Source organism: Triticum dicoccoides, chromosome 7B (assembly GCF_002162155.2).
Source record: "Triticum dicoccoides isolate Atlit2015 ecotype Zavitan chromosome 7B, WEW_v2.0, whole genome shotgun sequence".
NCBI lineage: Eukaryota > Viridiplantae > Streptophyta > Magnoliopsida > Poales > Poaceae > Triticum > Triticum dicoccoides.
The window spans coordinates 199567896-199575984 of record NC_041393.1 but is presented as its reverse complement, the minus strand read 5'-3'; positions in this window follow the sequence as shown (position 1 = coordinate 199575984).

The following is an 8089-nucleotide window of genomic DNA, read 5'->3' as shown; positions in this document are numbered from 1 at the left end:
GGGTTTCTTGCTCCGGCGTCCAAACGCCGCGCGGAGAGGCTCTGTGGGTTCCTAGCGCTCGTGCGCATCCGGAGAAGGCGACGGAAGGACGCGGGGTGGTCAGCGCTCGCCGGAGCGGGGCTTGCGGCGGCGGACGGAGCTTCGGGTTCGAGCGGGGCGAGGCCACAGAGGACGGGAGGGATGGTTAAGGGGCTCGCCGAGCTCCTGAAGATGCTAGGAGCACGGTGCCGTGCTCGGTGTCGAGCCTTGCTATCTGCAGTGACGGCGGCGACATCGCCGGCGGAGCCGAGCTCGCGGCTCCGGTGGAATCGAGGCTACATGGCGCAATCGAAGGGGGGAAGAGGGAGGGGAGGCGTAGGAGCTCACAGCGGTGCCGTAGGGATGATTAGCCGGCTCGGGGACGCGACGATGGTGGCGAATTGACGGTGAAGATCCTCGGCGGCCGGCGATGGAAACGGCGATGCCGGCGACGTTGTGGCGCGTCCGTAGTTCCATGGCTTGGTGGGGAGGTCGAGGATGTCGTGACGGAGCTCTCGAGCACGCTGGATGGGCGAGGGGGGGCTGGTGGCCACGGTGGTTGCGAGCGACGTCGATGGCGGCTTTCGGTCATGGGGGGGGGGAAGCAGAGGAGCGAGGGGGAGGGAGGTCCAGAGAGCGAGGGAGAAGTGAGAGGGGGTCGGGGACGTCTCCGTGGCGTCGCGAGGAAGTCGGGGAGGCTGCCACGGCGAAGCAGGAGGTGGAGGCCTCCGCGTGCGCGCGTGCGTGCGTGCTACTTCGCCTCTACCTACTGGCAGAGGTTGAAGACAGCCGCTCTGCCCCGGTGGGCTGGACTGGTGCAGCTGGGCCGACTACAGGTAAGTGGCCCAGGTACGGGTCTTTCTCTCTCTCTCTTTTTCTAATTATCTCAGTTTTCTATTATTCTGTAAATTTAGGGCTTTATTAAAAATACTCAGACACTTTCAAAAATCATGAAACTAATCATGGCTACTGTTTAGAATATATCCAACAGTAAACATTCTAGTTTATGATTATTTGAGCATTTGAAATATTTAATAGCATTTAAATGCCCAAATGAAAATACTATATGATTTAATTCAGTGACCAAATATGTCGTGCAAAAATATAAACCATTTTTGGTAGATGCTTCCACCTCAAACCAGAAATGTTGAACATTTTTAGAGGACATTTTGAGTTCAATGAAAAAGGTTTTATTTTGACCCTAGTTGAATTCATTTGGTGCTAGGGCTTAGTCAATCCCCATCTCAGGTTTAAATGAAATTTAAACATGATGTAACACTCTAATGCATGCACTAGGCATTGTCAGAACTAGGGATGTGACTACTCACCCCCACTAAACAAGAATCTCGTCTCGAGATTCAAGCGTAGGGTAAGGTGAAAGGTAAACGCAACTAGTATAATCTTCACGATCCAGGGTGCACTTCAGTTGAACGTTGATTCATTCACCATTATTGTCTTGAAGTCTTGCTCTGAGAAATCCTGCCAACATGACCTGGAGAGAAGGAGACTCTAGAAGGGTCGATCTCCTCGAAGATCGAACAACTCAGGATTAACTCACGGAATGAGGCATAGCAACATCTCTCGAGCTGAGAGATGAAGCATACATCCATAGGAATGGAGTGAAGCAGATGATAAAGGTTCACTGGGTAGACAACAATTCCACGCTTAAGAAGGTGGTAATCGATTGTCAACGTAGCGAGGAGTTGAGTTGCCATGATACCATAACGATACACCTTAGGGAAGGTGACTCGTAGAGATATCCCCTTAAGTGGCAAAAATAATTACTTTTGATTCAGAGATCATTGAAACTCTTTATACCAGCCTAGGGCAATCACAAGCGATCATTTGGAGGGGGTCGGTAGAATGGCATACTCGGGCTTGGATGATGTGGACTACCTTGTTGAAGACAACGCAATGTATGATTTTTGCTCATCACCGGAAATGGAAGAAACCCATGGTAGAATGGCACATTGGCGGTGCAAGCTGGGAACAAAATGCAAATGCTGGGAATGATTCTGGTAACTGGGGAAGAACCCAACAATAGAGAGTGGTTCACTGTTTGAAAGGGTCATAGCATTGCCGAGGAAACTGAGAGCGCTATACAGTTAATGCCGACGATCAAACCTAGCACTTGTGCGTGCTCTCAAGAACTTGAGCAATTCCATAATCATCAAGGTTTTACCAACATCCGTGTCAAGGGTCCGGTAACACAACTTACTACCATGATGAATGGTGATGGAGGATGCAGATGCAAAGGAAGATAACACCTCCTCAGATTTCACCCTTGGCGGGGCCAAGGAAATAAAATCTGGATGATCGACCGAGAGACATTTAGCACTCCGCTTCTAATGTTCTCCTTGATGTGCTAGTGTAACCCATTCATAGATATGGTTTGATATCTAGAACATCAAGTAAAAAGGTCGGACTTCGGAACACAAAAATCCATAGGGGCAACTAGGGAGTAAATCCTACGAAATCCCTATGGGGAGGTGGCCAACTTCCTCAGTCAAGATATTATAATAACAGGTCTTCGGGCTGGGTGTGTTGGCCACGACATCCACTTTACCGGTTTTTGAGGGACCGATATTATAATTCTTGGGAAATATTCCAACCATCATGTCTGCCTGAGATTCAGATCTGGTTGGTGTCAGGATATTCCAGACTCATCGAGTCTAGGAAGAAAAATGAAAGTTGCAACACAATTCGACGAGACAACGCTGCAAGATTCTCGGGGAATGAACTACGATAGTAAGCTCCAAAACATGAGCTGGTTCTGCTACAAACATGTGAACATGTTGTCCAAGACAAGCATGACCACAAAGTAGTCTTATAATAAAACACTACCGAGTTCAGGTGGGGAACCATCATTAATGACATCGAAGTCTCCACGCGTGGAAGTCCAAAGAGTTCACCTTGGACAGACTCCTTTATCTTTGAACAACTCAATCAGTGGCTTGGTGTGCTCGGAACACATATGGAATGAAGGTTGCAAGTCTCCAGACCACAGAATACTTCGCACGTATGCATGACTGACTTGGGATGATTCCAGAGGAAGCAAAACTAACTTTCTCAAATCCACGGCGGCAACTTTCACCAAATGCACGTGTATAAGAGGAAGTCACTCCTTTCATCAAACAAATACTTCATGAGTTAGCATGAAGAAATGCTTTCAAAAGTTTCCAACACTAGCTTAATGTTCAACAAAATCATGGAGGAGATAAGGATGTTGTCAATGGGCTCAACAACAATTCTTCCGGGTTTCCCTTTAAAAGGAATTCCATAGTTAAGAGAACAAGTGTTAGCATTGGTCAGACCCAAAAGATATAATGGTGTATGCTCGAGGGATCAACCACGAGTAAGACAACATTACGAATATCGTTGGTTCTGGTCTGATTGGATGATAGTCCATACTCAAATTAGATGGGGTAAGACAATAGGTCCAACAACTGATCACAAGGACCAATTAATGAAGATATCATCTTTCTTCAACACACACACATACACAGAAAGATATCCCTTAACATGAACTAAGTCAGACAAGCTTTTGTCTTCCAACTCTCCAAGTTGTTGTCTAGCCTAACCAACTAGCTCCGGGATATCCATCACAGATTCTTGGAGAAAGGGTGGTTCACAAGAATAAACCAACTTGATCACGAACTCAACATAGCGGTCAGGTGACATCCTGGTAATACCTCCGAGAAGATATTCGGAAAATCACGAACCACCGATATGTTACTAAGATCGAGAACAATCTTGCTTTTCAGGGCAAGATGATATGATCAAATGAGTGAGGACTTGACACAGTCCTAACTCATTGACCGAAGGGTGCACCGAAATAAGAACTAGATAGCACGATCAGTCTTAGGGTGACGATTCAATAATCAATATGCTGAGAATGAGGTTATCGTCCATTTAACTACCAAGCAACAAGGTTGCTAGGAGTATTTAATTCACACATCACGATTCACTTGTCGGCATTCCGGTTGCGACAACACGGAACCGAGGGATGAATAATGATGGCGAGAAGTATCACTACATCAAGAATTCACAAGAGCCGGTGCAATCCTCATGAAAATCCTGACATAAAGACGGTAATACTTCAGGGTAGAATAGAATCAAAAGCTGGATTGCATCTGATCTGTGGAAGACAACTTCTTTGACCCGATCCTGGATATGGATGAGGTACTGGAGTTTGTTTCTCCTAGTCATTCCGCGATAGAATGGCTTGACGGACCACAAGAGTAATAGGCATCGATAAACGAATGCACGCATACTCTTGACTATCAATTGATAGACGAGGGTCAGAAGGCAACTAAAGAGAACATCTCAAAGGAACATATAATTTTCTGAGTTGTGGATGCATAGATTAGTATGTCGAACCAAGTTCAACATATTTCTTCCGGATAACCCATGCAGAGAGGTAGGACTGGCAGAGTCACAATATAGCATGGAGAACTCATCAAAAATAATCCTGTTGTGATATTTCAGTTCAACGAGGAACTTCTGCCATAAGTAGTTCATGGTATTTGGAAGAAGGATGTACCACGAACCTCGAGGACTATCGCAAAGTTACTAATATCCTAAAGGCACTAGCAATTACTATCAACATGAAGTAGGTAGAGTGAATCTCGGGTTCAAAACCCAGAAATAGAATACCTACTACTAAGTAGCATCACGGGATGCTTCCGAGAATGATGGCCAGAATCATCGCACTGGGAACACAAATCATGGCTAAATTACTAGATGATCCCCTAAGACACCTAGGGTCTTAATACTAGCTCCAACATAAAGGTCGAGGCAGTAGAATACCTCAACTCAACAATTAGTGTGATTGAGCTGGCATGAAGGAGCATCGAAACCAGAGGGAAAGGATTTTGCAAATGCATCAGACTATTTAGAAACCTGGAATGACTTGGACAGCATAACGGCTGTAAATGCTCAGAAAAGATTTGAGACATTCACAAAAATGGTGGCATAACCACTCAGAAGCACAATATCAAGGTTTCGAGATCAACAATTAACATACGGAAGTAGTAGGAACTGAACTGAGACTTAAGTCCAACAATCTATAAGTCTACGGATTAGTAACACGTGATCCTGATAGAAAGAAGAGATAGCCTAGTGCTTAATCCCCGTAGGAAAGATAAGATGACTCAGATCAGAAGGCATAAGGTATAAGGAGTAAAAAGAGCCTTACGTTCCATCCCACAATCAATTCCCTTACATAACTAAAGAATTTCTAGACTCAACTTCGACCAGTCTGGCTTGGTAATCCTACAGGCAGTCAAGCTCTGATACCAATGCTGTCAGGACCCCGACTCAATGCCACATCGATCTAGCATGTAACACCTCATATCACTTTGCGGCCTCACGCACGGTATTCCCATGGGTGTCGCCTTACCTTTGCCCGGGACCGTTTGCGCCTTTTGGCACACATATATGACAGTGTCGCTAGCACCCATATGATAAGGAGCCCGGGCTGACATGGCTAGTCGTAAACCCAAAGTGGCACAGACTTACAGGGACAGGCATCCATGACCCAGCGTCGAACGTGTCGGTCATCAGCGAGTGAATCCAGGCTGTAGCACTGGGCTAGCAGGACTCCGGTGAACCGGGCTGTAGCGGGCTAATAGGACTCTGGTATTCATCGCGTGACATTTCCCCGAAGGGACAGACACAGGAACGAAGAAGGACACATGCCGGCCAGCCTAAGTGTTCCGGAGCAGTAGCAAGCTACCATGGCTCAGTGAAACACTAGGAGACATTTCCCCGTAAGAGAGGCTACTAAAGATAAACAACTAGATGGTCAGATCCCACACATACCAAGCATTTAAATAACATACACACAATATGCTCGATATGTGCAAATACAACATGGCATCACAACATGACTCTACGACTCAAGTAATTTATTCATTAGGCTCCGAGGAGCGAGATATTACAAACATGGGTCTCATGACCCAACACTCAGAGCATACAAATCAAAGCACAAGCGGAAGCTATCATGTCTGAGTACAGACATCTATAAATGAAAAAGGCTGAGAAGCCTGACTGTCTATCAGATCCTGCCGAGGGCACAAGATCGTAGCTGAGGTAACAAGCTAAACGTCGAAGTCCACGTGGAACTACTAGCGAAACCGAAGTCTCTCTGCAAAAACATAAAATAGGCAAACGTGAGTACAAATGTACCCAGCAAGACTTACATCAGAACTAACTACATATGCATCATTATCAACAAAGGGGATGGTGGGGTTTAACTGCAGCAAGCCAGCTTTGACTCGGTGGCTATCCTAAACTACGACTGCAATGTAACTCTTTTGAGGTGGCGCACACGAGTCCACATATTCACCATATCAATACACCACTATGGAACCGCTCCCGTCTCCCTACGAGAACGCCATCCATAGCACTCACGCTTATCTTGCGTATTTTAGAGTATCCACTTTCACTTGTCTATGAACTGATATAAGCAACCCAGAAGTCCTTTTCCGCGGACACGGCTATCCGAATAGATCATATTAACCCTGCAGGGGTGTACTTCTTCACACACGCTCTCACCACTTACCGCCGTTTACACGACATGTACTCGGCAACCTTCAAGCGGAAGCCCAACGTGGGTGTCGGCCACGGCCTGCCTAAACAGTCAAGTCTCTAGTCCAGGTTTATCGCCTATTCGGGTTCCATCCATGAGGAGATCCGGCTGGAGTTTCGCTCACAGCCCCAAACGATGTGAACAGGGTTCCCTAGACACCAAACGGGCGCCCGGTACACCGTGCCACGTGCCTACCGCATCACAGCCCACCCCTACGATCAGCGCTGCGCACGGCCTCCAGCATACTACAAACACCAGAAACTACTTGCAACTCCTGGACAGAGGACAAGGGTGATCAAGAAGCCGAGAGGGTCCATTGGTTTCGGGCCCAATGCGTGGTAGTAGCTGAATCATGGATCACAAACACAGAACTCAGTTCCTGAGGACGGCTGCAATGAGACAACCCACCATGTACTCCTACATGGCCTCTCACCGCTACCTTTACCAAATCGTGTTCACACACTTAGCTCACACACAGTAGGACATGTTCACACGCCTCTGATTCATCCCGGATGAATCAGACCTGACTCGACTCTAAGCAGTAGCAGGCATGACAAACAAGCATGAATGAGTAGGCACATCAGGGCTCAAACAACTCCTACTCATGGTAGTGGGTTTCATCTATTTACTGTGGCAATGACAGGTCATGCAGAGGATAAAGGGGTTCAGCTACCGCAGCAAGTAACAAATATGTCGTTGTTGTCCTAATGCAGTAAAAGAGAGCAGGAGCGGGAGAGTGGGATTTTATCGGAATGAACAAGGGGGTTTTGCTTGCCTGGCACTTCTGAAGATAACATTGAGTCTTCATCAGTGTCAACGATCACATCATCGGTATCACGTCTATCGAGAGGGGACAAATACCGGCAACACAGAAGGGAACACAATCAATGCAATGCACAATATGATGCATGATCATGACATGGCAAAATGAATGTGTTTTGGGCTAATGCAACTAGCAACAGATTAAATGAAGTTGGTTTGAATATAATATTCAAATTCAAACTCCATATGTGATTATTCAAATGCCATTTAATTGATTTGTGCTAAACAGCAGCTATAAGTTGTTCTAACATGCATGAAAATGGTACAGATGGATTCCTTGAATTTTTCTGATAATTTTTCATATATAAATTATTTAATTTGGAGTTACGGTTGAATTTCTATGAATTTTAGAAGTTTTAGGCATTTTCTGAAATTAATAAATCATTTAAGAATTATTTAAATTCCAGAAAGGAATTATTGCGTCATCATGACCTCATAGTGATGTCAGCAGGTCAACGGGCGGTCCAGGTCAAACCTGACGTGTGGGGTCCACACGTCAGTGACACGGGTTAAACAGGGGGGTTTAGTTTAGCTTAATTAAAGATTAGGGCACTAGGGCCCACATGTCAGTGTCAGCAGGGGGTAATTAAATTAAAATAAATTAACTAATTAACAGGGGGGGCTGGCCCCACCTGTCATCGACCCAGGGGGGGGGGG